This window comes from Columba livia, chromosome 5 (assembly GCF_036013475.1).
Source record: "Columba livia isolate bColLiv1 breed racing homer chromosome 5, bColLiv1.pat.W.v2, whole genome shotgun sequence".
NCBI classification, from domain to species: Eukaryota; Metazoa; Chordata; class Aves; order Columbiformes; family Columbidae; genus Columba; species Columba livia.
In genome coordinates this window covers 33253966-33263965 of record NC_088606.1, presented here as the reverse complement: position 1 = coordinate 33263965, position 10000 = coordinate 33253966, and the positions used below count along the sequence as shown (strand labels likewise).

Here is a 10000-nt window from a genome sequence, read left to right as displayed (position 1 = left end):
AGATTCAGTTCTGATCAACCCTGCCATTAAATGACAAACTGATGAATGTCGTGTACATTGGCTAAAAGTTAGACCATTTTGCTGGTTAGAAAACAGTAGACAAAACATCAGATAATTTTATATAGCATTTATTTACATTTTGAAGGCTGCCTTTCATGTCAAATGATTTGACAGTTCACAACATGGTAAAACTAACCATAACTGGATAATGTGATTTTCTTAGTCACCATGTCACCTCTGGTGCTAATGCATGGTATATTAAACTATTTCTGACACACACTCTGCCCCTGCATAAGGCTACAGAGCAAAACTCAACGCACAAACAATGGCAAAAGCCTTATGACTGCAACTAAGGATGACATAGTATTCAATCAAAATACAGGGATGTTTGAAATACTAAAAAAATACCCAAGAACACCCTGAAATGCTGGAAACTGATGTGAAGGGGAAGGATGATAATTAATTTTGATATACTGACAGCAATTTGATATTTTAAAATATCTTAACTGGGTCAAATGAAATTCATGTTTAATGACTGTCAGTTTCACATTCAACTTACTAGTAGTTTATTTTTCCATCTGTACAAACTAATACTGCTTCTTAATGTTGGTGATTTAAGTTTTCCTAATTAAGTACATTATGTTTTACTGCAGATAATACATTTTTTTGAAAGTCTGATAAAGTTCGAAGTAGACCTTAGAGTGTCCAAGTTAATTGGGTAAGGTATAAAGAAAAAACTCATGCAGTTAGAGAAAATGGATTAAAATGGATGAAATCAATGTTACTTGTAGGAAGAAATGCACTGAATCTTCTTATCTTTTAGAAAAGTCCTTGGGTCTTTTAAATTTGGTATTAAAAAATTATTTATCTTTTATGTTTTATCATTTGAGTTTCCAAAAGCTGCCATTCTAAGAAAGAGGAGGAAACAATTTTGAAATAATGTTTTGTTTCAATTCCAAATTTTTTTTGACCCTATTCCTTGCACATGAACTGCTGTCTTCAAATGGCTGCACAGGGATATTCTCCCAAGTTAAAGAAATTATACCTCCCAGGCAATATGGGGCCAGGAATGAGAAAACAGGTCATTTTCCAGTAGCCACTTTCCATTTATTGTTCTTAATGAACAAAACTTTCTATCACACACCAAACTTCTACCAGCAGACTAGGGCTCACAGGATACCTGCTAAATAACAACAGGTCAGTCAGGACTGTTATCCCACTCACTAGATGATGAAGTGGAAAGCTTGGTTTGCAGCAAAGTCACTTGTTAAAAGATTCATAAATTTATAAAGACACTTAAAACATTACACCACAGTTTATAAACTAACATATTATTCAAATATAACAACAAAAGGCACTGAAAATGCAGAGCCAATAGCAATTCTTTTGCATCTACACATCATTTGTGGCATACATCGTTAAACATCCTAGACGAGATTTTTTACTAAGGTGTAATTATTTTTCGTTAATAGAAAAATAAGCAATGATTTAATCTTTCATTTATGCTAGCCATCTACTTTGAGAAGTTACATGTGAGCAAATAGTAGAGAAAACTTGGAAGGGGGTAAATGTTAGTGCCAATTATATGCTTAGATAAGTTAGCAGTGATTAGGGAATTATACAATAAAGTCTATGACCAGTACATTATGTTTTTAATGATCAACCTAACAAGTACTTAAGTGACTGTGATACGCTAAGGAATGACACATACCACTGCATAAGGGAAAGCTGAACATTACTAATCTCTTGCAATTTTGGACATGCCAAAAGTTTTTTTTTTAATACTGCTTTAAAAAATCTTTGTTAAAGTTTATTAGTAGCACCTGAGGAAACTAAGTAGTCACACAAACAAAAAAGAAAAATCCCAAAGCCCTGTCAAGGATTAGACTCTGAGAACATGCGGAAGTATGTGTTCATTTTCTCACAGTAAAAGTCAACAGTAGCATGACATAAATTGACCCATAATAATCAGGTTGCTTAAAATGTTTTCTGAGGATCTAAGAAAAGTAAGTGATGATGTTACAGAGGATTCAAATATGTCAGACTCCAGTTATGATCCTGCAGATGAATCTGAGTAAACTGGCACCTATTGAAAAGCTGTAGCTCCACATAGGTGCAAGTTTCACATCAAGTACATGATGGCTTTGCATGTGTCTTTTCAGAGCTGGGCCCTCCTTCAGTTTACTGAAAAAAAGGCAAAGAAATTTCAGAGCATAAGATTAAAGCTAAATGAACACATACTTTAATAGCAGACTGAGGAAAATAATTTTGTAAGTGAAATGTGTGCCTCTTCATTTTGCCTACTGAATTCTTTTACCAATGTGAAAATAAACAAAATTAACTGTAAATTAAGCAATTCTTGATGCTGAATGCAAGTAAACAGCTCTGTAATGTGGAAGCAGATAAGGAAAGTAGCTGAGACAAAAGGGAATCTGCCCTGAAGCAGGAAGAAAAGAAGTTCTTCAGAAAAGCAGATGGAATTCTGATTTGAGAACTTCGAATAGGCAAGAAAGTATATAAGTCTTGAAGATAAGCTTAGGAGTAATTGTATTATTAAAGATTCAAAATATTCATTACAAATTATTTTTTAAGCCTTCAGTTGTTCCTAGCTTCCCTAAAGAAAACAATGAGAACAGACACAGTTGTATGTCCTAAAGAAAAAACATACTTTACATTGCAATTCCCAGTCTAAAATTAATGTGAATGATGGGATTCCACTGTTGAAAAAGTGCAGGATTTGGGGCTTAGCATTTGGAGATTATGTCTTCAGGGACACTACAGTCAAAGAAAGAAAATATTCCCAAATCCAGTAATGAACAGTGGAAGAAACGGGTCAGTTATTTGGACCTTTTACTAGTCTCTAAATTGGCTGAAACAAGTTTGTGCATTCCCTAATGATTGTCTGTAACGAACAAGAAGAAATGGACTTGGCAATATCATCAAACTCCTTACAACTGATACATTCTGTTTATGCTCACCTGGAGCCATTACATTAATTTCTGTCACCCTAGCTCAAAAATGCCCACTGGAAGTACCAGGGTGTCGAAGACAGAAAAAAAAGTGGTGGATGGCCCGAATAAACTTATAAAGTTTGGGCACATGAAATACTTATTTTAGAAGACACACATGCAAAAAAGCTGCCTACCATTTTGTTGAGTGTCAGAATGTCCATGAACATTGAAGTAACTCTGAAGAAAGCACTTCAACCTTTCTTCTATGAAAAGATATATAATATGCTTACGAAACTCATACCTACACAACATCAGGGACAAAGACATCACAGGATTTAAAAAATGCTGGATATTTAGAATTGTGAGTATTAAAAATAAAAAGAAAACCGAGCAAACTGAAAGAGTAGCAATTCTCAACAAAGAATCAGCTTTTTGGAAGTGATACAGAACAAAAGCCAGTACTTGCTTTAAGAACTTTTTTGAGAGACAAAAGATACACAGGTAAACATTACCTGCAAGTAACTACTACAGGGAATTTTTGTCTCCCCACCTCCCACCACATAAAACTACTGCTTACCAAAACACTCAGTACTACCTACTGTCAAGCACAGGATCCTCCCCTATGGAACAATGTATAGCTGTTTTTGTCACTTTCTGAAGGTCAACATGTCTTTCAGCACCTTTATTGTTTTTGTGTCTTGTGCTACAATGGATAGAAGCAACATTTCATCTTGATTGTAACTGTGGGGGGCAGAGCTGGGGGAAACACTCTTGGGGAAGTTTTGTGAAACCTGTCACAACAGTGCTGCATTTATAGCTGCAGCAACTGTTATAGAAACAATTTTATGATTAAGAAAAGATAAATAATTGATCTGGTATGAGAATTATCACATTAATACATAATGTGATTCAGCCAAAAAAAAGTTAATTAGACAAGTAATGTTGTAATTGCATGACAATAAAAACTACCATTTTTACCAAAGGTCTATTCTGGCACCTATTTGAGGACCAGATGCCAAATTAGAAGCCTATCTCATCCAATTTTTTAAAAAATTTCAAGGAATTTGAGCTAAAAAAGCTAGACACAGGCATTACATAGAGAAGAGTGATCTGCAAAGAAGAAATCCATCTACGTTCTGCAATATTCTCCTGATCCACCTTCACAGGAACACCGCAGAAGAAGAAGGACATTCTAGCCAAGCAGTGTAAGGTTGCACTTGTCTATTCATGCTATAAGAGTGAAATTTACACTTATTAGGGAGTGAAGTAAGTAAGAAATGGAGATTCTTCTGAATCACCTATCTGAGACTGTGCAGTGAACACAAGGACCCCACTCCTATCTGCTTCCCGTGAAAGGCACATTTCTGTCACTTTGTCCTCTCTAACAAATACAGAACATTTATGTAGGTATACTAAACCAAACCAAAAAAACCACCAAACCAAACACTTCACTGCAAATGCTTCTCTTCCTGGGAAGAGGGGAGAAAGAAGAGAAGAGAAGAGAAGAGAAGAGAAGAGAAGAGAAGAGAAGAGAAGAGAAGAGAAGAGAAGAGAAGAGAAGAGAAGAGAAGAGAAGAGAAGAGAAGAGAAGAGAAGAGAAGAGAAGAGAAGAGAAGAGAAGAGAAGAGAAGAGAAGAGAAGAGAAGAGAAGAGAAGAGATGCAGTCATGCAGCTTAACACACTGCTGGAAGGCATTTGGATATAGCTTTTAAATAGAATGGAGAATAAAGTAAATTGCAGGGAAAAAAGGACTGGATTTTTTTAACCACCCCAAAGAGGGTTGTCGAGCCACAAAGAATTTTCTGGGAGAGGTTTCATGGCAAATTAAGTGTACCTGAATAACAGATCAAAGTTAACTAATAATTCTTAAAAAAGAGTAAGTAATCAGCAAAATAACATGCATATCATGTGGACTGGAAATACATTCCCTTTTCACTGGGGAAAACTATTGAGGAAGAGTTTCAATTTTTAGTTAAGAAGTACTATAACCCATTTATTAAATATGTTTTGAATAGCTCCATCATGAATTAAGGTCAAAATACAATTTCTAAATTCTCAAGCTATGACGTAGGATTAGTTTTATTGATTTTCTGCATGATTTGTAGGAGGCCCCAATCATTATTTTGACAGTTTTATCATAGAGTAATAGACTTCCTTTTACATAATTACAGTTACTATGTTCAATTTCCATCTTCTGTAGAAGTTTTCCTTAGATAATCACACCTAGATCATGTTTATTTCTTCAGTCATACATATGCAATAAACTTTGGATAACATCAATACTTATTTTAACACCATGATTTCAAGGTTTAACAAAACAAGTTCAAGGGTTAATTATACAAGAGAACTTTTATCTTTAAAATCTGTTGCAAAAATCATTTTATAGAAATGAACATTTACTTTAGGGAAACAGAAAGCAGAATTTGTAACATTAATAGACCACAGAAGTTATTTAAAGTTAAATTGTACATGTCTCTTGTTTCAATTTATACCTGTTTCTCATCCTACCACCACGTCAACACTGCCAACAGCCTGCATTTGTCTTCCTCACCGCCTTCCCATAGATACCACCAGGCTGCTCTTCCCCTGAAACCATCTCCTCTCCCAGTTGAACAAGCCCCAGTTCCCTCAGCCTCTTCTCACAGGGTAAGTGCTCCAGCCCCTTTACCATCCTGGTGGCCTCCAGTGAACCCACCTCACTCAATCAACATCTCCCTTCTACAGCTGTGGTTTAACGCAGACGGAGCCCAGAGTTCTGCTGCTGGGACTCCAGGGCACTGAAGAGCTCAGTGCTGACCGCGCTGCAACCATGAACTAACACAACTGAGAAGGGCTGGCATGTCCTGTCTTCACCTCCTGCCTGAGGGTTTTACATACATTTTTTGCATGGTCTGGCCTACCTAATTTTAACTATTCCTTTAAAAAATCAGAACAGATCTCAGCTGGCAGCTTTATACTTTGTTGACCTGTGCCTTTTCATGTGGTTTTCGAAGAGTGGGTTCCAGTCTCTTACGTCAAAGAAGCGATTGAACTCACGTAAGTTTATTGCTTGCAGGCTCTATCACCTTTCAGAGAAAGAAGACCCAAAATATAAATTAAAAAATGAGTTTGTTTTATGTTAACTAAAAGGTTGGAATAACTAACCTAAGAAGAGGTTTCAGGGTCATGGATCCTACATGAAAAAAAATTACCAGCAGCAGCCCTCAGTAAATTGTTTTTCATAGGTTTTCAGTGCTTTTTAAACTGCTTTTCAGTGTTTTCTTTGATGTTTTCCATTAGCTACTTAAGACAGTTCTGAGGATGTCAAACATTTGGATCTCCCTTTCAGACGACTCTTCCTGCATTTTGTTGTATCGTCAACTTTTTAATTGAGATGTCTCAGTAACACCCTTCAGGCATTGCATTCAGCGCCCTTTTTAGCTTTTACCCTTTTTGCTCAAGCAGAGTCTTTCTTAAGTAAAGTCACACAATGGTTTTTTAGCTCTTCCTATACAAAGCACATGGATGCTGTAGTTATTCAGGACAGGACAAAACTGATGGTAAGACAGGGATTTAATGCTTTTGCTTCAGCACAGTGTTGCATATATGCTAGGGGAGGGTTTGAAGAGAAGTTTAAATTGGGTTAGTTGCAGTGAAAGGTATTTTTAGAGAAGACAGCAAGGCCTATTCCAACTGCTGTTACGTTACACTGGAGTAAGCAATATTTACACAGATGCTATTGAATCTGTTATGGAAGGAATGCATCTCACACTACAGCATGTATACCTCCCATGATTGTGAAGATATCAATTTCTACAAACAAAAAACTTACTGTAGTTGAGGGCCATGATCTAAAATCTGAGATGACATTGGTCAAGTAGCTCATCAGTGTGCTCTGCTTAACACCAAGCATGTTCAACACCAAGCATGTTCTTTGTCTACTTAGAACATACACTTTCTCTAATATATTCTAGAAAGAGAAAGTGGAATAGTCCAACGAAAAGTAACTTTTGTGATTTCAAGGCAAACAGCTTTTCTCAGCAACACTGTCTCAAGAAAAATTCTCTCCAGCACCAATTTATCAGTGCACTATTGAGGATGCATTTCATCAGATGTTTATACAGAAATGGGAAGACTGAGCCTTGCTCAGTCTTATAGAAAAGCTACTGAATTTTCTCTGAAAAAGTGGACAACAGACTTATAAAGGTTAAAAAGAAAAATTGCCCTTCATTTTGTGTTCATCCATTTTTTCCCTTCTAGCTTAAAGAGGAAGCAGGGAATGAGTACATGTGGATTCAGAAGTGTCTAGCTCTCATAAATCCATGCCTGTCAAGTGCAAGATTCAATCCTTGTCTTTGCCTAGACACAAGCTCTCTATAGGACTCTGGCCAAGTTAATTAACCTGTTCATGGTTCAACTGTTTCATTTGTAAACTGGGAGCAATACTTGGACCAAAACTCAAGTATGGCTAGTGAATAAGCTATTATAGTATTTCAAGATAATCAAGAAGAAGGTCATACGTAGTGGTTACAAACCCAGTCATGTCAGCATCATTCCCTTCAGTTGTGCACGCTGTCCAGAATAAGTGGAAATAAAAACAAATATTTTGCAACATAGAAAAAGAAAAGAAAACAAAGACCAAAGGTGCTGGCTTCACTAAATTAACGTCAGTATTCATGTTGAAAGTAAATAATTAAACTGGTCAAATGAAAACTATTCTTTTGCATTGTAGCTTCAGACTCCTGCTTCTGTTCCATTGCGCTTTTCTCACCCAAGAGTTAATGGGACGAAAACAAGCCGCTCACATGCGTCCAACGCTGGCACTCTAGAACTACTCCCCAGTTTCTTCAGCAAAAGTTTACATTTAGTTGCCAGTTTTCACTTGTAAGAGAAGTTTGCTATAAATACCTGCATGAGACCTGTTCTCTAACAGCATCCCTACATGACAACACTATGACATGGCATGTTAAAATAGCAGTTAATCTAATCATGAAGGGAAAAGTTTCCCATTCCTAAAAGAGAAAAAAGTGAAATACTGACAAGCAGATAAAAAAAATACAGTGTACTCTTCAGAGGCAGAATCCATTCTGGACATGCAATGAGAGGAATCATTCTTGTTTCTGTTTTGAGAACATAGAATTTGTTTTCACTAGTGCAACTAATCTGCTTTGAAAGCTGTCTCTATCCTACTGGCTTTCCACTCTCACCAAGGCAACTAAAGGAATATAGATGTTTCCCATAGTCAAGAGGAAGATACACAGTAATGAGATGTCTTAAAAATGGTATTATTTCTTTTCAAGAGAGGGAACTTCTGGGAGCACAGCTTAAACATCTGGCATACTTCCTGCCCCTGCCTTTGTAAAAATATTCTGCATTATCAATATGAATTCAAAGATAGGAAGATGGAGAAATGCTTGTTTAGAAACACTGTCACTGGTCAGTATTAAAGATGACACTTTCTCAAGAAACTCTCTGTGTTTAATAATATCTGTGCAAATGCAAAGAAACTGTATTTTACACAATTTTATCCTGTTGAACGCTTAAACCATCTGTCAACAGAATGCAAAGTTAATGGACCACAGTCAGAAGTCACCCAGCAAAATACTCTTAAGTAAAAAGCTCTTGTTTACTGATAATAATTGGCTTGAACAAAATTTCATCCATGTGGAAAAACACACAAAAAAGTACAATAGAATATTGCCAAGGTGCACTGTGATTACTGTACCTGTAATTTTTACCAGAAGCCAACCTACTGCAATTTAAGTTTCTGCATATTCAGCAAACATAAAATGAAGATTGCGTTATATTTGAGATTGTTTTTACAATCAGAAATATATTGCATTTCACATTTTCACAGCTTTAAAGATCAGTGATTGGCCCTGTTCTGCGTCTAGATTTGTTAAGCAAATTCTCTTAAATGTGCTCTATTTTAAACTACAGGCTATCAGCCTGAAACCAAATCTTTACTTCTATGGATTCTGCATTAGTGCACCCTGATAATTAGTCAATGGCAACACACTTCTGCAAGATGAAGCATATTCCTACAGTATATATACCAGGTAGCAAACACTTTGTAATAAGGAATAATGTGAAGTAAGACTTATTCAAATACATATTTTAATTCCTGGAGATTTAAGTAATTTGAGATTCTTGCTTAAGAGTGTAATTAGAGCTGAAAATAATTTCTAAAAGCTAAGTGTGAAGCATTTTCTTGAAGAGGTGATAGAAATTTGAAATTAATTTTATGTATGTTGAAGATTGTTGACATAAAAGGACCTCACATTTCAGCAGTGTTCTTGGAACAAACAGATTCTTTATTTTATGTATGCTGTATAAATGTCCTAGACAATCCTGAAGTCAGAGTTTTGAAGACCTTTCATTATACATACTGTCAAAAATTCAGCAATTATAGTTGTACCGTGTAATTTGTAATGCTGCAGGATGCTTGCGTAAGAACTGTTTTCTTATTTGTGCCTTCCATCTCTCTGCCTTTGCTTGGTAAGTGGACTGTAGATGCATATCAATAAAAGTGACAAACACCAGTACTGCTTTGCTCAACTTGAACGTATAAACTGCCTCTTTTTTTTAGAACATTTCACCAAAAGGTGAGTGTAGAAAGCCTGTTGATATTGGTTTCTCTTTTAATGTTGCTTACTCAATAGCTAAGAGAAAGTAGAGGAAGGTGGGAGGATATACTGACCTCATATACTTGTTACTGTCATGTAACTAATCAATCGCACGTAGTCATATGTAATACATATGCAGCTGGAGAAGGTATTTTACATTATTATCTAAGTGTAAATAAGAAGAGGGCATTAAAGGTAGATCTAAAAAAAAAGTGTAAGTTTTTGCACTCCTTCCTCTTTATGTAGCTGCAATTATGAATTTCTATTCCTGTTTAACATCTTTACCAATGACCTGGAAGGATGCAAAACAGTATACTTTCCTCACATTTGCAGATGACACTCAAATGAGAGGCAGGGCTCCCATTCAGAGGGGCCTAGACAGACAGACTAGAGGAAATGGCCAGCAGGAATTTAATGAAATGCAATAAGGGGAAATAGAGAGTC

The 10000-nt window shown here is 36.1% G+C and overlaps 1 protein-coding gene and 1 long non-coding RNA gene across 8 annotated transcripts in view; one reads left to right on the top strand and one right to left on the bottom strand.

Moving 5' to 3' along the window:
* The window catches only part of LOC135579573 (uncharacterized), a 34638-nt gene extending 28828 nt beyond the window's left edge, over positions 1-5810 (top strand). The window contains exons 4-5 of the long non-coding RNA XR_010472940.1: positions 5483-5597; positions 5676-5810. This is a non-coding gene — a long non-coding RNA (uncharacterized LOC135579573). The remainder of the gene's footprint in view (positions 1-5482; positions 5598-5675) is intronic.
* The window catches only part of CDIN1 (CDAN1 interacting nuclease 1), a 124909-nt gene that overhangs the window by 78004 nt on the left and 36905 nt on the right, over positions 1-10000 (bottom strand). The gene's annotated exons all lie outside the window — the stretch shown is intronic.